A 20,467-nucleotide genomic window follows, 5' to 3' on the forward strand; every position below is an offset into this window, starting at 1 on the left:
TTTTTTTTTCAGGAAAAAGGTGGGGTTTTTTGTCTAATTTCCTCAAGAGCTTGTAGATTTCGAAAAATACTTTGTTATAAAATATAGCAGATTCTTCTCTCAAAGATCGGGGCCAATATACCTAACAGCCACATCAAGATGATCAGATAAGAATTTTAGGGATGCTATATGCTAGAAGATAGTTGGGTTGTGTCACAGTGCTAAATTAATATAGACAAAACCGCTCAGTAATGTTCTTGAACTCTTTCCAGCAAAATCTGATGAAAAGTTACCCCGTACATGTGATTTCCATTAAAGCAAAAGGGAACCAGGCCTTCAAACCCTGAAATCCCTGTTAGAAGGGAACTGCTTGGTACTTCTAGTGTTAGATTGTTGCTGATAGTTTGCTCTTTGTTTTGAGGAATAGCAAGGAATGAGGCAAAGGAAAGGAAGTAGGGTGGAGGGGATTAGCCACCTGCCACAAAGAGCTCTGAGAAATAGAGCGGTTCCTATCCTGTGTGGCTTGGAACCCTATCTGGCAGGCACCTTCTGTACATCTTGGTCTTCTGCAGCTGAGACAGTGACTCAGCCTTTTCCATCCCATCCATCCATCTCTAAGAATAGGTTAGGCAAGAGATGTGATGGTAGGTCATATGCTCACTCTGCTATCACAGTCCTCATAAGATTTTTTAGTTCTCTGCCTTCCCTCCACACAGCAGGCTGTCAGTTCCCATTCCCATCGCATTCCTCAAGCTTGACTCCACGTCTGAACAGAGGAAGAGGTGGTAGGAAAGTCAGTGTAGGTGGGAGGCAAAGAACACTCTTGTTTACAGCAGAAGTCCTGATGTCTCTGTGGAAGTCATATGATCCTGGGGTTACTGTGCCATGAGGACTGTAATGGTTATACTCCCATCCCCTGACCACGATCCACTTATGGTCTGCTTTCCATTATAACAACCTAATGGCATATCGTTGAAGCTGAGGACAAACAAACCCTCCCCAGAGTCACAGCTTCTGGTGGGGCTCTCTCCAGCTGTTACTGCCTTATCCTCATCATCCAGCACATGAAGTTTGATGAGTGCTTTCTGCCACTTCCCTCCAAGGGCACTGAAAGTCAAAAACTGATGCTGTATGAAATGGCTTCAAGTATGACATTACAATGGCTTTTTGAGTGCCTTTTTTTTCCTAAAAGCAAAGCATGGGTGTACTTGTTCCCTACTAGAATTCGTGAAAATATCTGTTGCAAAACTCCAAATATTTGTGACTGAAATATTTTTTACATTCCTTATTGACTTAACAAACTTTCATTTCAAGTTGCCAAGACTGCAGGACAAAAAACATGGCTAAAGATTGCATAGATTATAAAAGCGGAAAATGTTAAAATTAACAGAGTAGAGAACCAGTTAAGTGCCACTGACAGGGAGCTACCTGTGAGTTGCTTAGTATCTAGACTGGGAGACGAGGTCAAATTTTATGCACTTGCTTGCTACCCTCCCTCTTTGATTTATTTCTGGAAAGTAAGTAACCCCAGTAACTAATCACACTGGCCTCCCTTTAAATAGACATTAAAAAAAAAAAGAGAAAAGGGAAATGTTACAAAACATAAATTGTAGTTTGTTACTTGTGGTTAATTGTGTAGAATGTGAAGGAGTATTGGGGAAAGTGATGTAAAGAATTGTATAAAAGCTGTATCTGAACTCTCTGAAATGATACACCTCATTCTGAGTCAGCATACACTGCATGTATTTTTTGTCTGCTGGTCTCTTCAGATTTCCCAGCCTCTGTTAAACATCTGGTTTAAGGAGCAAGATTGGCCTTTAGAGACTAGTCAAATTTGGCGTAGCTTCTGGTCTCATGCTAATCCTCAATGGGAATATTTATTTTCACAAAACCTCTGTATAATCTGGCACGACACACATTTTCTGTTCGAGGTGACTCATTACATGCACAATAGACATATTGCGTGTTTGCACTTGCAAGAGTGCCTGAAGCAGTCTGTCAGTGCCTGCTTCTGCAGTGACTCTCCATCTCAGACAACACACCTGTCATTTGCGGGGCATTTGCGGGGCATCCCAACTCAGGTGGGAGCAGCGCTACAAGGATCTGCAGACACCTGTGAGCCCTACCATCTCCTGAAGAGACCTGCCTCTCAAAACCAGGCAAACAAAAGCACCTTCTTTGGATTACTGCTTCAGAATACATATCAGAAGCTGTTGAATGAAGTAAATTTGTTGGAGTGGTAAATAAAATTGCAATCTGTGGAAGCAGAAGAGTTCTGAAAAATGCCTACTTTTTATTTACATGTGCTTCTACTTCATTTTCTGCCATTGCTTCAGTTACAGTCTTAAGTCTTTATTATCTTAACACAATGGCTTTGTTTTTGAAAGAAACATTTTTACAGAATATGCCTACTGATGTCTTCTGGGGGGCTTTGTGCTAGAGGCAGAGGCACTGCCTGGGTATGTGAGGATTCAACCAGGTTTTGATTTGTGCAAGATCTCCAGATGCAGGACAGCTGGAAGCCCTATGTTTCTGTCTATATTGCTTTTGGTTCAGGACTGATGAAGCTAGGCATGAAAGTACAGGAAAGTTGAATCATGTTCCATACAGGCACTTTGTAAGGACAAAAAGCCATCTAGTGCAGGTACTTAGCAGGCCTTCTGGAAAAAGATACGTGTTTTTTAATTTTTCTTCCACACTTTTTTTTTTTTTTTTTTTTGGCTGGGCTCAGTCCTGCAGCTTTCCCTGGGTTCAGACACAGCTTGATGAAATCCAGTGGGAACAGGAAAATGAAACAGAAGCTTCATTTGCCTGCTGTAGCAGTGAGGGAACTGCTGCAGCAGGGCAAAGGCAGCAGCTAACCTGCAACCCTCCCACTTCTAATCAGATCTGCTCCCAGGACACTTGTGAAAGACTCTTTCTGCCTCATTCCCAGGAGTAAAACACGTAAAATTTAGACATTCCAAGAATCATAGGACATTGCTGATAACCACATTGACCATTTGTAGCAAATGCTGAGCTGTTACTCGTGGAAGTTTCTCCAAAGGAGTGTCTTTCTTGGGCCACACGTCATCCTCTTGAAGTTCCCACCTCCCCCCTTTCAAGTTCACACCTTTGTACAGAAAAAGACTAAATGGAATTTCTTCCATAAGTTTTTCCTAGTGCCTAATGACACTCTAGTGTTTGTTCTTTTTCACTGCAGTCTGGTTATTTTACTTAAACCTAGCTGCATATTTACTGTTAGCCGGATATGAGCATGCAGCCTATCTAACTGTACCTTGCTATTAGGCAGGTGGTTGGAGCTGGGGCTACAGGAACCAAGCTTAAGGATCAACCTCACCCTCATATTCCGTTCTCACATCTGGCAAAAAGCTCAGCCAAGTTACAGTGAGAATCGGGGGTGTCCAAATCTACATGAAAAGAAACAATGGTATAAGCCTTGGTAGAGAGCACAGGCTGAAAAGGAAAGGCAACAGACTCATCTTCTCCCTAAGATGAGACAGAATTATCTTCTCATTTATTTCTAGGACAAGTTCTTCTAAGTTGTTCTCCTAAGACAACAGATGCATCCTCTCCCTAAGCTAGATGTGGAGAAAATACTGTAAGGAGTACCCAGGTGCCTGGTTAAGAGGGAAAGGAGAAAAGGGAAGCATTGTTATGCTACTGAAATTCTGGTTTGAATGCAAAAGAAACTCCAGACTAAAGGAAAAATGCATGAAAAACTTCTGTTTCCTTTCTTTTTCTTGTAGTTTTTTATTGCAACTCCTGAAAAACCACACATTGGGCAGAGTACATTATATGCACCTTAAAAAATTGTTAAACATTAATGCACTTATGTAGGAAACAACTCCTTTCAGTACAATGGCCAACTGTTTGGCTTTCTGAGGTTTATAATTGACCCCACTTCATTATCAATTCAGAAGGCTTTGTAGAAAGTAGAAATTAGTAGAAATCTTTTTCAGCTTTTTACAGAGTGAGAAAATGCACTCTGTTGAAATTTCACTTTGTACTTTCTGTCTGAGTCAAGCATCTAAAGGTGCTCAAGCCATTTAGCCATTGTTTTTCCAAGGGGCTGGAATAATGGAAAATGTGAAATTAAAAGACAGCTTCATGTTTCCCCATAAAGGCCCTTTTTTGGGAATGCCTAAACATTTCCTTTTAAGCAAGGCTGACATGACAGTTCACTATAACTCCTTTACAGATATCTATTATATTGCTTTTGCTAATGTGGTGACGGAGGGTAAGCTATTACCAATTCACCTGTAATCATTTCTGTCTGTTTTTTGATGCTATATTAGTGTGTGGTCTTTTCTTACAAGTATTTTCCACACAATATTATATTTTAACATATAAGCTATCTCTAGAAGATGGATTTCTTCATTATTAAAAAAATCAACAAAATATAATACAACAATATAGCCTAAAGTCAATTCCATTCTTCTGTCTTAAAGAAATGTTTAAATCAAATAAAACATTTTATTAACTGGTGGTGTGATTTTGAACACCACAATTAATTGGCTTCTAAACAAGTAAAATGGCAGTAGCTTCTCTGTAATTCTTGGTTAGTGTAAGTTGATCTAACTGATGAACTCTGATATTTTACTCTATTTTTACAAAACAGAGCGTAAGAAGTGTCTTTCTAAATTAGACCTGTAGTTCTTCTAGCCCACTAATATGTGTCCAACAGTGACAGCAGGAAATGCTATGCAGGGGGAGCACAGAGGTCTGACAACTTTCCACAGTCCATTTCCAACGGAGCCAAGATCCCATTAGTAGAGACTTGATGTACTTATATGCTTCTTCAGTGTCTGTGTTTATCCCTGAATTTGTCTAATCCTTTTTTTAAACTGTGGTAACTGAGTCTTCACAACTCTCTGTACCAGCAAGACATTTACTACTAAAATGATACAAAATCCCTGTCTGACCTGTTCTAACCCAGTCTCCTTCTGCTGTATAGAATCATAGGATCACTTCTGTTTGGAAAAGACCCTTAAGACCATCAAGTCCAACCATCAGCCTAACACTGCCAAATCCACCACTAAACCATGTCCCTATGTGCCACATCTACACCTTTTTTTAAATACCTCCAGGAATGATGACTCAATTGCTTTCCTGGGCAGCCAATTCTAATGCTTGACAATCCTTTCGGTGAAGAATTTTTTCCTAATACCCAATCTAAACCTCCCTGGCACAACTTGAGACCATTTCCTCTTGCCCTATTTCTTGTTACTTCATCAAGTGCACTCTATTTCTAGTACTGTAAGATCTGGAAAGGAGCAGTTTTTCATTTGCCTTGTTCACTAGTTTCCTAATTCTGTAAAACTCACATATTTCCTCTCAGCTTTCTCCTGTCCAAAGGAAAGGTTGCAGTCTTTTTAGGTTCTCTTTTGGAGGCAACACTCCAACCCATTGTCCTTTTATTCTTTTTCTTCTGTGAGAGATCAGACTGTGCACAGCACACAGGACTGTGGGTGCACCAAGGTCTTAGCAACAAAACGACACCCTTTGTTTTCTTCTCAGTACCTTTCCTTATGCCCTCCAGCAGCGAAGCCTATCTGCCCACCCAGGTTTGGTGAGGTCCTTCTGAATCTCCCAGCATGGGAGATCACTGGATCTCCCCATCCTCCATCACCAGCATGGCATTTAACAACCTGAGAGAGGTTAGTATCATCTACAGACTTGGATGTTTCATGGTTCAGTCCCTTATCTAGCTCACTGTTGAAGTCTTAACTATTTCCAGCACCCGTGTCTAGGAGAGAACTCACTGCTGTTGCATCTCCATTTTAAAATGTGACCATCAAACACTGTTCTTTTAACCTTATCCTGTAACAGCCTTCAGAAAGAAAGCATCTCTCTTCCAACTCTGAGGAAATTTATTTTAAAAAAGCTTTGATGAAGTACTTTGTCAAAGCCATTTTGAAAGTCCATATATATTATGGTCACTAGGGCCTGCTTTATCATGTTTATCCTTGTGCTCAGTTATTGTATATCTTGATACAAGGATTATTGTACTTCTGGCCAGGAAGAAAAGTCAGACGAACTGACCCACAGTTTGTCTTTTCCATGTGGGAGCTTGGTTGGTACCAGCCTGCTGGTACAGTGGCAGTTTGTAATGATGGGTTAGACACCTTGGCCAGAAGTTCTATGATTTCATACTTTAGTTCTTTCAAAAATCCCAAGTGAATGTCACCCACTCTTGGTCACTTACTAACAGCTGCCTTATCTACTTTTATCTGCTACTACTACTAATTTACCTGAAATTAATCTGGCTCAAAGAATAGTTTGGATTTAGGACTTTCTCAAACACCTTCAGCAGTAAAGAATTCACCGAGTTTCTTTGCTGTTGCCTTATCATCCCTACATGTCCCTTATAAGCGTTTGGCATCATGGTACTGCTATTTCCCCTGATGGCTTCTTGCTTTCCTTTAAACAACTTTTTACTATCAGCTTGATGATCTTCTGCATAATATTCACATTCTTTTTTAGCCATCCTAGCTGCCATTTGCTATTCATCTATTTTTAATGGGATTTCATGTTCATTTCAGTAATGATTAAAATTCTAACCTTTTTACCTACCATAACCTCTTTATCTTCTTTTATGAGCTATGCAGGGGTTTTATTGAACTGATTTACTTCCTTTTTGATATGTGACAAGCAGTTTACCAGGACTTTTAATACAGTCTTTTTTAAAAGCCTCCAGGTTGCTTTAGGCTTCTTGCCTTTTTGACTGCATTTTTAGGTTTTTATTATTTTTGTGATTTTAATGTATTTCCTCCTCTTGAAATTGAGTATCTGTGTGATGTATTTGTTTGGCTTACTCCATTCCGCTACAACACTAAATTCAGTCATGTTGTGAAGTTATTACAGTGCAATTCTTCTACTAGTACCTCTTAAAGTAGGTGCTGTGCATCACTCAAGACTAAACCCAGAGCAGGTCCCAGGGCTCACCAAGCTAAGAATCAGCTACTGCGTCCAATAATTTTACCTCCTTATCTCATTTGAATGAGGCACTGTGCCTAACATTACTACCTGGCCTGTTTTTGCAACTTCATGGGATCATAGAATGGCTCAGGCTGGAAGGGACCTTAGAGATCATCTACTCCAACCTCCCTGCCATGGTCAGGGATGCCTATCAAACAGACTCAGACTAGTTGACTTCTCTAATTTCACTGAGTATTTCATGATCTGTGTCTTTTAACAGAGTCATCCTACATACAAACCAAGACCCACCTTTCTGTTACTTCTACCCACAAAGATTCCCTAATGCTCTCCTCTGCCCCCAGTATGTTTTTCCCCTCTTACACTTTGATTTAGCCTTCAGATGCTGTGCCACTGCTCTGGCTGTAGCATGTATCATATCATTCCTGTAGACCTGTAGCCTAACAATTCAGTATGCTATTGGTTATCCTCCATTCACCCGCATGAGACACCTGATCCACCAGGTATTTCACTTGTTGCTAAACAGTAAGATTCCATAATCCCTTTTTTTCAGATCTCTAGTTTTGCTGTGGAAGCATTTAGAAACGTTTCCCAATCTCTGTTGCAAGCACCAGTCAAATGGGATTGTAAATAGTGTTATTTGCCTTCCCGATTTTTGACATTTATGATACTCATTTCCTCCCTTGCCTTTTCCGAAATGTATTGAGCATTAGCTGTGTCTCCTTGCTAAGTTCCTTCAATCTGAACCAGGTGCTCTACCATGGTTTGTCAATCTTCCCCCTATTTCTAGGTTAACTATTTCCTTGTGAACTTCTTCATTTTCAATAATTGCAACCCTGTTCCACTCTGGCTGAAGTCCAGCCCATTCCTCCTGCGCAGGTTTCTCTTATTCTAAGGAGTTTGCAAGGACTTTGGTCTCCTACACAGCATCCTTGATTTGAACCTCTAGGACATTGCTACTCTACTTTTCTGCATCAGTGGTGTAACATAGGTTGTGGCCACTGGTTTCTCCCTTCTGACACACTAAGCTACCGGGACATCTCATGGGCTCTTCTGCCTTTGCATTCAGCAGGCCCTTCAGTCCTCTCAGCTGTTCAACCCAGCTATCTGTTTCAAATAATCAAACCTCCCACTACTATCACCCGCTTTGTCCTCCCCTGGAAGGTTCCTTTTGCACCAGGAACATCCTCATGCCAGTCAGCTGGAAGTTAAAGTTTATCAGAGATATGACTTCTCGTTCCAAGCTGATTATCCACCTTCCCTCAGACTGACATCCTCTGGATACATGTTTAGTCAACATCAGGGGGATTTTTGATGGTGGCCATGTGAGAGTGGCCACAGCAGAGATGGGACTGCTCACCACATCCTGGAAAGCCTTGCCTGTGGACCTGTTTCTCTTCAGCTCAGACACTCTTATCTCTGGAGAAAAAAATCCAGGACTTCTGTTAGGACCAGGGGAGGCAGACACAAAACCTGCCTCCTGGGTCAGCAGTAACACTCCTTGCATTCTGCAACAGAGTTATTGCTGCTCTGTTGCTCAGATTCACAGAGTCACAGAAATGCTCAGGTTGGAAAAGACCCTCAGGGTCACCAAGTCCAACCGATAACTCTACTCTACAAAGTTCACCCCTAAACCATATCCTCAAGCACCACATCCAAACCACCTTTAAACACATCCAGGGTTCAAAGACTCAATCACCTCCCTGGGCAGCCCATTCCAGTCCCTGACCACTCTTTCTGTGAAAAAAAATTTCCGAATGTCCAGTCTAAACCTACTCAGTCACAGCTTGAGGCTGTTCCCTCTTGTTCAATCACTAATTACCTAGAGACCAGCACCAGCCTCTCCACAGGGTCCTTTCAGGTAGCTGTAGAGAGCAATGAGGTCTCCCCTCAGCCTCCTCTTTTCCAGACTAAACAGTCCCAGCTCCTTCAGTTGCTCTTCACGAGGTTTATTCTCCAGGCCCTTCCCCAGCTTTGTCACCCTCCTCTGCGCTCATTCCAGCACCTCCACATCTCTCTTGTATTGAGGTGCCCAAAACTGGACACAATCCTCAAGGTGTGGCCTCACCAGAGCTGAGTACAAGGGAAAAATCACCTCTCTACTCCTTCTGGGCAAAGCATTTCTAATACAAGCCAGGATGCCATTGGCTTTCTTGGCCACCTGGGCACACTGCTGGTTCATATTCAGCTGCTTTTTCGTTAGAACTCCCTTTCTGCCAGATGGCTTTCCATCCACACTTTCCCAAGCCTGTAGCATTGTTTGGGGTTGTTGTGACCCAAGTGCAGGACCTGGCATCTGGCCTTGTTGAAGCTCATCCTGTTAACATTGGCCCATTGATACAATCTCTCTAAGTCCCTCTGTGTAAGGGTGTAAGCCTCTGTGTAAGCCTCCTTACCCTTGTGCAGAATGCCTGCATCCTGAGCTTACAATTTGTTAGCTCTTGAAATTTTATTTTAGTATGGCTTCTCCTTTGAGAGGTGCTCTACTCGGGTTAAGCTAAGTAGCAAGAAAGAGGACCTGGCCCAATTGACATGTACCTAGGAGTCATGGCAAGACGGCAAGCTGACCTAAGCCTCTCCATATAGGCTGATGCAAGGTCTTCTGTTGTGCAGGATCCTCCATTGTAAGGATCAAGCAAGCACCTTGCCAGTTCATACACCCTTCAGACATCCTCAGTAAGCCACTCAGCAAACATCCAAACATGAACCCACCACCAGGAGAAATCCAAATGATCACACAAGCCAGAAATTCACAAAACTTGCATGTTTTGCAGTGGCCTACCCTTGCTTGTCTTTCTCTTTTTGTTCTTATCTCCCTGAGACAGAAATGGTTTCAAAAAATTTCCTTATTTGCTCTCCAGTGTTCGCTACATACAAAGCTTTGAGAGTGAACTTGATCATGTCTCTTCTAAAGTATTGTCAGATTCTACACTAGAATGAATATGAAGTACCAAAAAAAGATGCTTCAAAATGTCACATTGTTTCACAGACCAAGGTTAAGTCTCTGAAAACTTTCAGGAAGGCGAGCTGCTCTCAGAGGGAAGGTTTTCATGGTGGTGGCAGATTTGAAAGCAAGATGCCAATGGTACTAATGAGCATTATGCATGGCAAGATGGCACTCTTAATTATTTCAATATTGTAGTCAAGTCTGGTATGGTACATTAAGATTTAGTTTATTTTTTTCTCTAGTCAAGGTAATAGTGGAGAGCAAAACACAGGTAAAGAAGGGTGTCACCATAAAAAAATGTTTAACAGATAGAGCTAAATACTACTTTAGTAGTAGAGTGCAAGAGTGCAGTTCCCTTTCACACGTTTGAGGGTACAGTTTGAAATGCATGAGGGTACAGTTTGAAATCCATGCTTTTGTTCTTTATACTTTCAAAACACTGCCTTATAACATTTTGCCAGTATACCTAAGTCCCTGAAGTCTTCATATTGTTCTATACGCATCTAAATCTTGGGCTTAAGGCTCAACTGCATGAAGTGTTATCAGTAAATAAGCCTATAATCTTTAGTCAGCTACCAAAGGCAGGCAAGATACAGGTTTGCTTGACAGAACTTGAGTCAACAGTCTGAAACGTAATGCCTAATCTATGATCTAATGTTTCATTTAGTAAAAATTGCTTAACCTGGCGTATGTTGACTATCAATCAACTACATAGCTGGATACTTGTGTTGGTTTCTAATTGCTGTTCTTTAGTACATTTGTCCTGACGTTTTTTTGAGTGAAATATGCATGTTTCATCTTTTTTTTAGCTCTGTTTATACATGTTTAATCAACATCAGATATCTTTGAACTGGTGGAAGGAGTTTAGATAACTTTCCCATGAGCAAAATGCAATGAATCCTCCTTCGTTTTGTGCATTCTACACAAAACCTGAGATTTAGGAACAGTCAGTAAAAGGTTTTCCTCAGACTCTGTTTCAAATAAAAAAGTGTAAAATGTGAATTTAAAAAAGCAAGGTGTTTTGTTTGAATACATGGAGGAATGCAATTTGAACACCAAAATCACTTTTTCTTTTATAAATGTTCAGAATATTGTAAAGAACATTTAAAAGATAAACAGAGTCTTTCTTTCAAGTCAAACAATATATGCACATTGACTAATTGTTTTTCCCATCCTTTTTATTCTTCCTTCTTTTGCAGAACATTTCTGTTTCAGCAAGATATTAAATGCTTGATTCCTTAAGTAATCTTTTAAAACTGTGTTTGGAATCTGTAGGGCTATGGCATTGTTAAGCCCATCCCATGCTAAGAAATCACACTTCCTTTCTTTTACTTGAGCCCTGAAAGGAAAATTCCTCCAAACCTCTTTCAAATCAGCAGTAAAGGAGAAAAGAATGGTACTTGACTGAAAGGTAGTCAAAAGGAGACATCCACTTTTCTACTTCCATTTTCAACTTCGCCTTTTAAAACTTCCCTGGATTGGCATCCATTATGTTCAGCAAAATAAGTGCAGGTATGCAGCATTCATACATACACTGCACTTTCTTTCTAGAGCCTGCTGACCTAGGTTAGATCTCTGCAGATACTTCTCCTACAAGATAACATCAGAAACCTTTGCAATCTCAACTGGCATGACAAGAGAACAGTTCAATAGTGTTGGGTAAAGCTCAAGAATCAATCAAAATGAATACTACAGTTGTAACTTAAAATTATGACTGAAAAAAATGGGCTGGATTAACTCTTTATTTGCAATGTGGATTCAGCTCTTGTGTTTAAAATGAAACCATTTGATGCCTTTTGCATTACCTATGTATTCCATTGATTTATGGACCAGTTACACTCGAGGAACACAAATCTTATGGCAGTTTGGTAATAAATTGAGAAGGTATTTCACTGGTATTTTAGGAATTTATTTTGAGGACAGAATTTTTAATAGTGTGTTTGACCATCTGCAAATCACAAATCTGAATGAAAATGGAGGAAACAAAAAGCAAGAGAAATCACAATAAGGTATCCAAAACCATTTTATTGCAGAAGATAAAATCAAATTTAAAATGTAACTGTAGAGAATTTAACTGTAGTGAAGAAATAATAGAAAGGATTGGTGATGAGCAGTGCAAAGTCAGTCACAATGACTGATGCTGGGATACAAAGCCTTTGGATGTAAATCATAACCATTTAAAAACATTACCATACCTTTTTACTTAAAATTAAAAACTTTTTGTTCCTTCCTGTCTTCCTATGAAATACCAAAAGCGTATTTTACCTTATTTAGAAAATAAGTACTTGCAGTTAAGCAATTTCATGCCTATCTAATAATTTTTAATCTTTCCACTCATTCTGGTTGATAGTGTCTGCACAGCACAGTACTTTCTCATGCATCATTGATATTTTTGTTTGGTTTTCACATACGATTTACACTTCATTATGAAAATGAAATGTGCTGTCAGGATTGTTTTAGTACAAATATATTGCCCGTTTGATTAGATCTTCAGGCTTTGACTTCTGACAGTCAGACACTGCAACTACTGTGCAAAAATATCTTTTGTGCTTTTGGCCAAGTTATGCAATTTCTGCTTACTGTGATCAGGAGTTTAAAGAACGTGCAGGGGCTGGATGATAGCTTTTGCTCTGTAACTGGGTAGCTCACACAGGCATCCAAGGGGAATAATCCAGGTCATCGTTTAGCACTTAAATTACACTCTAGAGATTGTAAGTGATTTCTCATGACATGTATCCAAGGCTTTACAAGTTTCTCAAATGGTACTTGTTTCTATTTTCTGTATTTTTTGTCACATGGGAGCAAGTAACATTGACCCATTTTCTTTTTGTCTGCTTTGGTAAGTACCAAACTATTAGTGGAATCCTTTGAGTCTGACCTGGAGAGACCAGGAATGTGGGAATGAGCAGGCTGTCATCAAGAACAGCATCTGCAGAGACAGACTGAGCCCATTCTCAGCATTTTCTTACTGACACTTAAGAGAATGAATGTTCCTTATTTACCTCAGTTTGTACATAAGGTTTTCAGCGTCTTTGCATAATCAACACTGCTGTTGAGGTATATGTAGCTAGTTCCATTACATTGATCTGGAAGATGGTGACAAGCATTAAAATATCTTACAATCGGTTATTCAATTTGGGAGCACATAGAAGAAAGATCTTGAAGGATAGAAATCTGTGTTTTAGGCATGGAGAACATCTCTAGACAATAAATAAGCTGCAAGCCCAAACAAATAAGACATCTGTGCAGCATTTTTTCTCCCACAAGCTAAAATTATTTTTCTGTGAAAAGATTATATTCTGTCAGAATCCATAGACATCTGTTGAATTCCTGTCTGTCTAGTACTGTCATAGATGCTCAGTGAAGAAAAGATCTTTGGGTTTTTGAGGTTTTTTAGTATGGGTCATAGTTTCTCAACAAAATTCTGTGTGTAATTGTTGCTTTTTTTATTAGTTAGAAAAAACTAATTTTTGCTAATATAGTATCACTGGTTAAAGAGATATTATCAAGCTGTATAACTTGTTATAAAAACACGTGTATTTGGCTCTAGGGTTGTTGGCAAGGCATACTACCAATGTAAGAGCAAAAAAAGAAAGTTCTTGTGATCACTATCCTCCACAGTACACACACTGTTTCACTCCATTTAGGGTACAGCAGCCAAAATAGTCTTTCTGTCCATTTTAATTAGGACTTGCATATGCCTATATTATTCTCTTGTGATAAAAATGCCTCTTTTTTTCCTTATAGACCACCTCTCACTTTGGGCTATTTCTAAGTATCTAGATCCTCTACTTCTTTTCTATTATTTTTATGACCTGATTCCAAACATGCAACATCTTTTCCTTTGCCATTTCACCAGCCTTTTTGTGTTGAAGGCTTCCCATAAGAGATTTCCCTTCTTGGTAGGCTGGAAGAGGAATGAGAGAAGCCTTTTTTGTGAGATGAACTCTTCCCCTCACAACGCAGGGTGCCGTGGTGTTCACAGTTGGCTGTGTTTGGTGGTATTAGGATGTAAACTCCTTGGGGTGGCAGCTATTGGCCTATGGCTCTTTTTATGGTGCCAAGAGCACTGTTAACACTTCCATGTTAGCAGCAGAGATAGCAGCATGCAGAGGGGCACAGTAGCAGCTTCTTTCTAGTGAGCAGGGACTCCAGCAGCACAGGATCCAAGGGCACCACACTACAGTGTGGATGACAAAGCCATGTATGTTCAGTATTCCAGTAGTTAATGTGGGTTTATGGACAGAGCATATTTTCCACAGGAAACTCTTCAGTTCAAATACAACTGTTCTGCTGCTGCAGAGTATCCCTTACCACTGTGAGACTAACTCCCTTTCCATTCCAGTGCATCCTCCTCCATGTCCTTGGCACAGATGTATGGTGTAACACCATCCTGCACCCTTTTCCACAGCTTTTCTTATACTTTATTTATATTTACTATGGACTTTGCATGGTGACAGAGATTATAGGGACCATTCCCCCACCATCAGTGTGTGCTGCAGACTAGGACAGGCTAAGTTACATGATCTCAGCTTTATCCTTCTTCTATGCTTCTGTACAGAACAAGGCAGGAGGACAATGGAAGGGTGGGCTCCTCCTGTGTGACAAGGGACAGCTGCTGGTGATGTCCCCTGCAGCTCCTCCTCCTTAGCCCCTGCCACTGAAGCAGAGGCAGAGGTAAATGTGCAGACTGAGAACAGATACATTTACTTTCCTTATTTTAACAAAGCCTTGCAAGCCAAACTGTGGAGTTTGCACTCTGCTGGCTCGTACTTGGTGCTGCCAGCAAGGTCTTGACTGAACTGTACAGCTGCAAGCATGTAAAACTGCTCAGGATTGCCTGAGCCACAGCTCCCCATGCAGGTCCTCTCTCTCCTTCTCAGCTGGCTTCTTTCTTTCAAACAGTTGCAGAGTTGGTTTTGCTAAATGACATAAGGTTATAATAAATCAAGTGAGAAGATTTGTGCTGTGCTTCCTACTATACATCATATATATATGTATAAAATCTCTGAAGTCATGTGTAACTGCCAAGATCCTATGGTGTGGTTTGAAACATCCGTGCAGAAAGCTCTCAGATGCTGTGGATGTGCTATGAAATGTAAATATAAAATGGAAGAAGTCAGTTTACCCAATTCCACAGCAGCATTAGAATTAGAGAAGTGAGAGAGAAATCCAGAAAGCAACAGAACAGAGTGGGGGGTGAAGGACTGGGTAGCTTTCTCAAGGGGAGATAGAGTTTTTTCATCAAAGAAGAAGGGAGAAAACCATTATGCCCCCCAGGAGAGCAACAGAGCAGCCTGAGGAGAGGGCACACCTAAGAAAACCACTTGGTGAATTATAAAGCCATCTGAAAAATGTCATCATAAAATACAGCTGGTTCTCACAGCAGACCCTTGGCCACCACAGAAAATTCTGCTTAAGAAATGAGCTGTTCCTGTCCCTACAAAAATACAGAGGAGGGTGAATAGACCATGTAGATCTGTAGATCCAGGATCATGCACAGAGCATGAAGCTGGAGGCCAGCAGGCCCTGATGCCTTCTCCTGTGCTCAGCATGTAGCAAGGGTGCTGGGATAGCAGCAGTCCTTGCCTCTCTCCCCTTCTCTTTTTCCTCACGTACTGCCCAGCACAGTTCATCCAAGGTGGTAAGTGTCTTTTCTTGACAGAATGGAGTGGGCAAATAAAATACAATGGTCATTCCCAGGAACAGTACCTAGCTCTTACCACTCCACAGCCAAGGCAGGTGCAGCCCTGCTCCCACTGCTGGCCTTGGCACTGCTGCTGTTGGTGTCTTGGTGGGGAGCTGCTCACTCCTGCCCCTGCAGAACGATTTTCTTGGGGCCTGACAGGCGTGTAGTAGCATATTTTCTATCTTGCACAGCAGCTCAAGCATCTCTTGAGAAGGGGAACGGTATGTGGTGGAGTGACATTGTTAAAGATGCAGGGCACCTCTGTAAGATCAAGTACCTCCAGAGTCTGATCTGCAGTGGTAACTTCAGTCAAGTGTGCTAGAGAACAGGTTTGCTTCTCTTGCTTGCTGAGACACCCATCTTCCTGCATTGTGCCACTGAAGCTATTCCAGATACCTGGAATCAGAAACAGGTCTGTTTGGGTTAGTCTGGATCCCTGGCTACCACCAAGGCCAAAGAGGATAGGATTGCTTCATAAAGAAACACTTGTGGGAAGGATTGGAGCGACCTTGACACTGCCCCAAGGATCCAACAATGACAACTTAGCGAGACACTTCAGCCTGTGCCCCATCATTGTACATAGTGAGCAGAACAAGAAACATGCATAGTGATGGGGTCCTCCCCCTCAGGAAAAGGAGACCTTCATGTCCTCTGCATCTCCCTCCACAGTATGTCCAGTCCTCACTGGAGGGACACACAGCTCTCCTAACACAGGAGTAGTCTCCTGCTTAATGAAGTATGTATATAGCCATGCACATCACTGTCACAGTAATAATTTTATGAAGTAATAGTTTCTGCTAACCAGTACTAATTGTATCAGTCATATATACATGTAATTATCAAAAATCCTCTAAATAATTTCCTTGTGTCTTGCCTGACAGTTGTCCCTTCATGTTTACCGAAACTAAGTAAATGCTAAATACCATTCACAGTAAGTACACTTTAACCAAAAAAAAAAAAAAATCTGCTTAAAAATCTCCAACACATTGTATACATATACACATCATATTGTCTGCTTAGTCTGTGAGCTTTGTGCGTTTACACAGCTGCAGTGTGGGTTGCTGTTTACTCTCCCCATCTCAGGCATTGTGTTCTGCCTTTTCCCTTTAAGGATTTTCCTTCTCTATCTATCCTTAGTCGTAGGGAGAGACCTATCCTGATTTATATACATTGTGTAACTTAACTGACTTCAAAGATGCTCTATGTGGTGTAAATCAGAACACCGACTGGCTGAATGAATCGTCCTGCAATATGGCAGAGCTGTAAAGCTAAATGTGTTCCTGCTTCTGTGTACTCAGTCAACAGGAGTCCTTTTTGTGGAATAAACATACTTCTCTGCCATGTATTTAAAAGTCACTAGAACACTCTTACAGCCATTTGTGAATCCTTCGCTTCAAGAAGAGATTTTTTATGTAGAGATCTTTCATACTGTAAAATATTCCTAATGCTTTAAACGAAATTCTGTTTGAAGTCTTGGAAAGTCTACACAATTAGAGCTGCCTAGCTGTTATCCATGCCTGATGGAGTATAAATTCTTTTTCAATTCAGTTAAAAGCATTCCCATAATGATATTCAATACCTAGTATTAGTTTAAAATCTATCCAGGTAGTTTGTTTATTGAAACATCTGGCATAGTTTTCAGAAAGAAGGTTGGTCAGCTTGTGTTTTCTCAAGTACTATAATCTATTCTTATCATGAATTTAAATACAAGTCCAACTTGTGCTTACCCCTTAAACAACCATTTAGTTCAAGGAAGAACTTCCTCAACATTCACCCAGCAGGAAAGCAAGTCAGCTTCAGAGACTATGAATTAGCCAGATTCTTTAAGTGAGTCCCTGATACCCTTGGAGCATGTGTTGCCAATGAATCCCTTTGGCTGCAGGCACATATAAAAAGTTACGGGAGGTATCCCACCCCAGCTGTGTGCTTGAACTGATCACAGCAATTTCCGCCAGACACAATTTGATGAAGTCCTGCAAGGACGTTTCTAGTTTGATGACTTGTTATCATGGTTACTGGTCTGGTTAGCTTCCAGAACTGAAATTTGGCGAGAAGTAAGGTTTGGCTTTTTAAGAGCTAACTAAGCATCTAAGAATTCACGAAAGTTGCAAGGCATGTTTCATAAGAGAGCAGAAACATCACAGGAGGATTTTACTGTGTTTGATCAGGGGAAGACCCAGGTGTTTTAAATCAAAGCTGCAACAGTAATGAAGACATTCCAGAGGGTCCAGAAAGGAAATGCTTAAGCTTCCAGCTTACCCTTCTGTGAGAACCTTTCAGTTTCTTTTAATGGAAATAGGAAATGGCCATCTTTGCTTAAATTTGACTTTCAGAGGAGAATTGAGATTAAACCGTGCGGAGATATTAATCTCTAAAGCCAAATAGCATCAATGCTTCCTTCTTGGAAGTGCCTTCTTCCGTGGGTACAAAGTTTTGGCATAATCAAGCAGAAGTTTCCTTGAATTGGTTAGGATGAGTTGGAAGAAGGAGAGGGTGGTTGTCAGAAAGAAAAAACTGTAGAAGTGTACATACTGATATGTAAACTAAGCAAAAGGCAAGGCTTTCAAAGAAGCCACTAATATTTAGATACTGAAGTGTTGTGAGGTAAGCAGAGACAAAGCAAAGAAAACCTCAGCAACAAACTGTTATTAAGAACAAGTGATTGAAAGAAACATTTTGTCTCTTAGCACATATTTTTTTCCCTGGGAGAGGAAATATTGCACAACGCATAAACACTACAGGATGCAGGAGCATTGGCCAGCTGATGACTGATGAATTTCATTTACTTCCTATCCGACTTCTGAATATTCAGTCGGATGAATATGCTAAGAATAAATTTTGATGGGGCTGTGAAATAATCTCCTGCTTTGTTTATGGCCCTGAAACTTAGGCCAGCTTAGTCTATGGCCAGTGCCATAATACCTTTGTACCATGGCATGGTGCTTGTAATGTTCTATTGGCTCTTACCAGCTTTTAGCCTGTCATTTGTGCTCCTCCAGGTTCTTTTACAGCCAGAGTCAGATGTGTCCCTGCAATGATGTAATCTCCTCTTTTGCTGTCAGTGTGGTATGTATTTTTACTGCTTTATGGTAGTAGATCTGGAGCTCAAGTGATATGAACTGCATGTTTGCTTTCCGTTACGTGCTGCTATGTGTGTTCCTGGAACCACCTCAGGACGCTGTTACTTCTATCCCTAAATTACAAGATTTTTTTTTTTGTGCTTTGCCCCTCACCTGCAGGTTGGGATGTTACGTATCTAAACTAGATGAGATGTCCAGGGCTGGCCCACTTGCACTTCTTCCTCTGTGACTTTAAGCTGAATCTTTAGACTGTGAAATCAGTGTCTTGATATTCAAAGTGGTTGAGCTGTGAGTCACTGGAGTTGTTGTTTAGGGCTTTTTTAATGAAGAACTCTGACCAGAATTTCTTTCTTGGGTGAAAGCTAACAAAATCAGAACTTTAAACAGAGCATTCATGAAAGTTTCTCAAGGGGAATTTACCTCATCTTACTCCTCCAATTTAACTTACTGAATATCTTTCAACTGAAGTGGCAGTCACCACCCATTCCTCTCCTGCTTTCCACATTATCCTCAGAAGAGGGAGCAGTCCGGTCAAGCAGCACCCTGGTAATACTGAATAGCTTATAGATGGAAGCAAAAATTTAGGTACAAAATTCTGACCTGCTTGTCACTCCATAGAATCATAGAGTGGGTTGGGTTGGAAGGGACCTCCAAAGGTCATCTAATTCAACCCCCCAGCAGTGAGCAAGGACATCCTCCACTAGGCCAGCCTGATCAGAGCCCTGTCGAGCCTGATCTTGAATATCTCGAAGGATGGGGCCTCAGTTACCTCCCTGGGCAACCTGTTCCCATGTTTCACTACCCTCATCGTAACGAACTTGCTCCTAACATCCAATTCAAATCTACTTTTCTCTAATTTAAAACCACTGTCCCTTGTCCTTTCACTACAGGCATTTGTAAACAGTCTTTCTCTAGCTTTCTTATAGGCCCCCTTCAGGTACTGGAAGGCCATTCTTAGTTCTCCCTGGAGCCTCCTCCAGGTTGAACAACCTCAGCTTCCTCAGCCTGTCCTCATAGATAAGGTGTTTCAGCCCCCTGATCACTTTTGTATCCCTCATCTGGACCTGCTCCCTCCTGTGTAATGAATATCTTGTGTAATCCAGGAGCATGTATTTTTTAAATGTTCAAAATTACAACTATTCCAACTGTTCTTCCCTTTATGCATTATTTTCTACTTACAGTACAGCCAGCTTCATGCCCATCTGATCATAAAATCCCTCTGTCATGAGTTGTCCATTTTTTTTTCCAAACAAAAAATCAACCTCTTTTTATGCTGATTCTCCGAGTCCCCATCTTCTGTGCCACCAGGGCCCATCTTTCCTCTTGGACCTCCACTGCCAGTCATTTTTACAACTTTGCTTCTGATTTTTCAATTATCTCCATCTGACAGCCTATACCAACTTCTTCATCTATCCTCCCATCTACCTGGGCATACTTCATGCTTCCAAATGCTTGTTGAGAAGGGACGGGAAACCTGCTCTCAATTTTCATATTTATCCTGGGCTAGTTTGGAAGAGGACATATAGGAATGATTCTCCCAAAGCTCCTCAGCATTGGGGTGGGTACCCATCCATGGGCATCCACCCAGGTCTCTGTGAGGTTGATACCAGTCCACACAAGTGACCATCAGGGATGCACTACAGACCCAGTCATATGGGGTGCTCCCTCTTCACAGAGCCTGGTCCTGCCAGTGAGCTGTGAGGAGTTTGGTACACTCTACAGCAATGAGATCTTCTTTATGCTTCAACTGCTGAAAGTAAAAGGCTTTGTTGAGTGTATGCAACTTTATGAAGGTTTATAACTTGCCCAAGTTTCACAAAAGGTCAAAAGTTG

General features: G+C 41.0%; 1 protein-coding gene across 1 annotated transcript in view; it reads left to right on the forward strand.

The window, feature by feature from the left end:
* COL4A2 (collagen type IV alpha 2 chain) overlaps positions 1-20,467 on the forward strand; it is a 140,856-nt gene that overhangs the window by 40,529 nt on the left and 79,860 nt on the right. The window lies entirely within an intron of this gene.

This window comes from Indicator indicator, chromosome 1 (assembly GCF_027791375.1).
Source record: "Indicator indicator isolate 239-I01 chromosome 1, UM_Iind_1.1, whole genome shotgun sequence".
NCBI lineage: Eukaryota > Metazoa > Chordata > Aves > Piciformes > Indicatoridae > Indicator > Indicator indicator.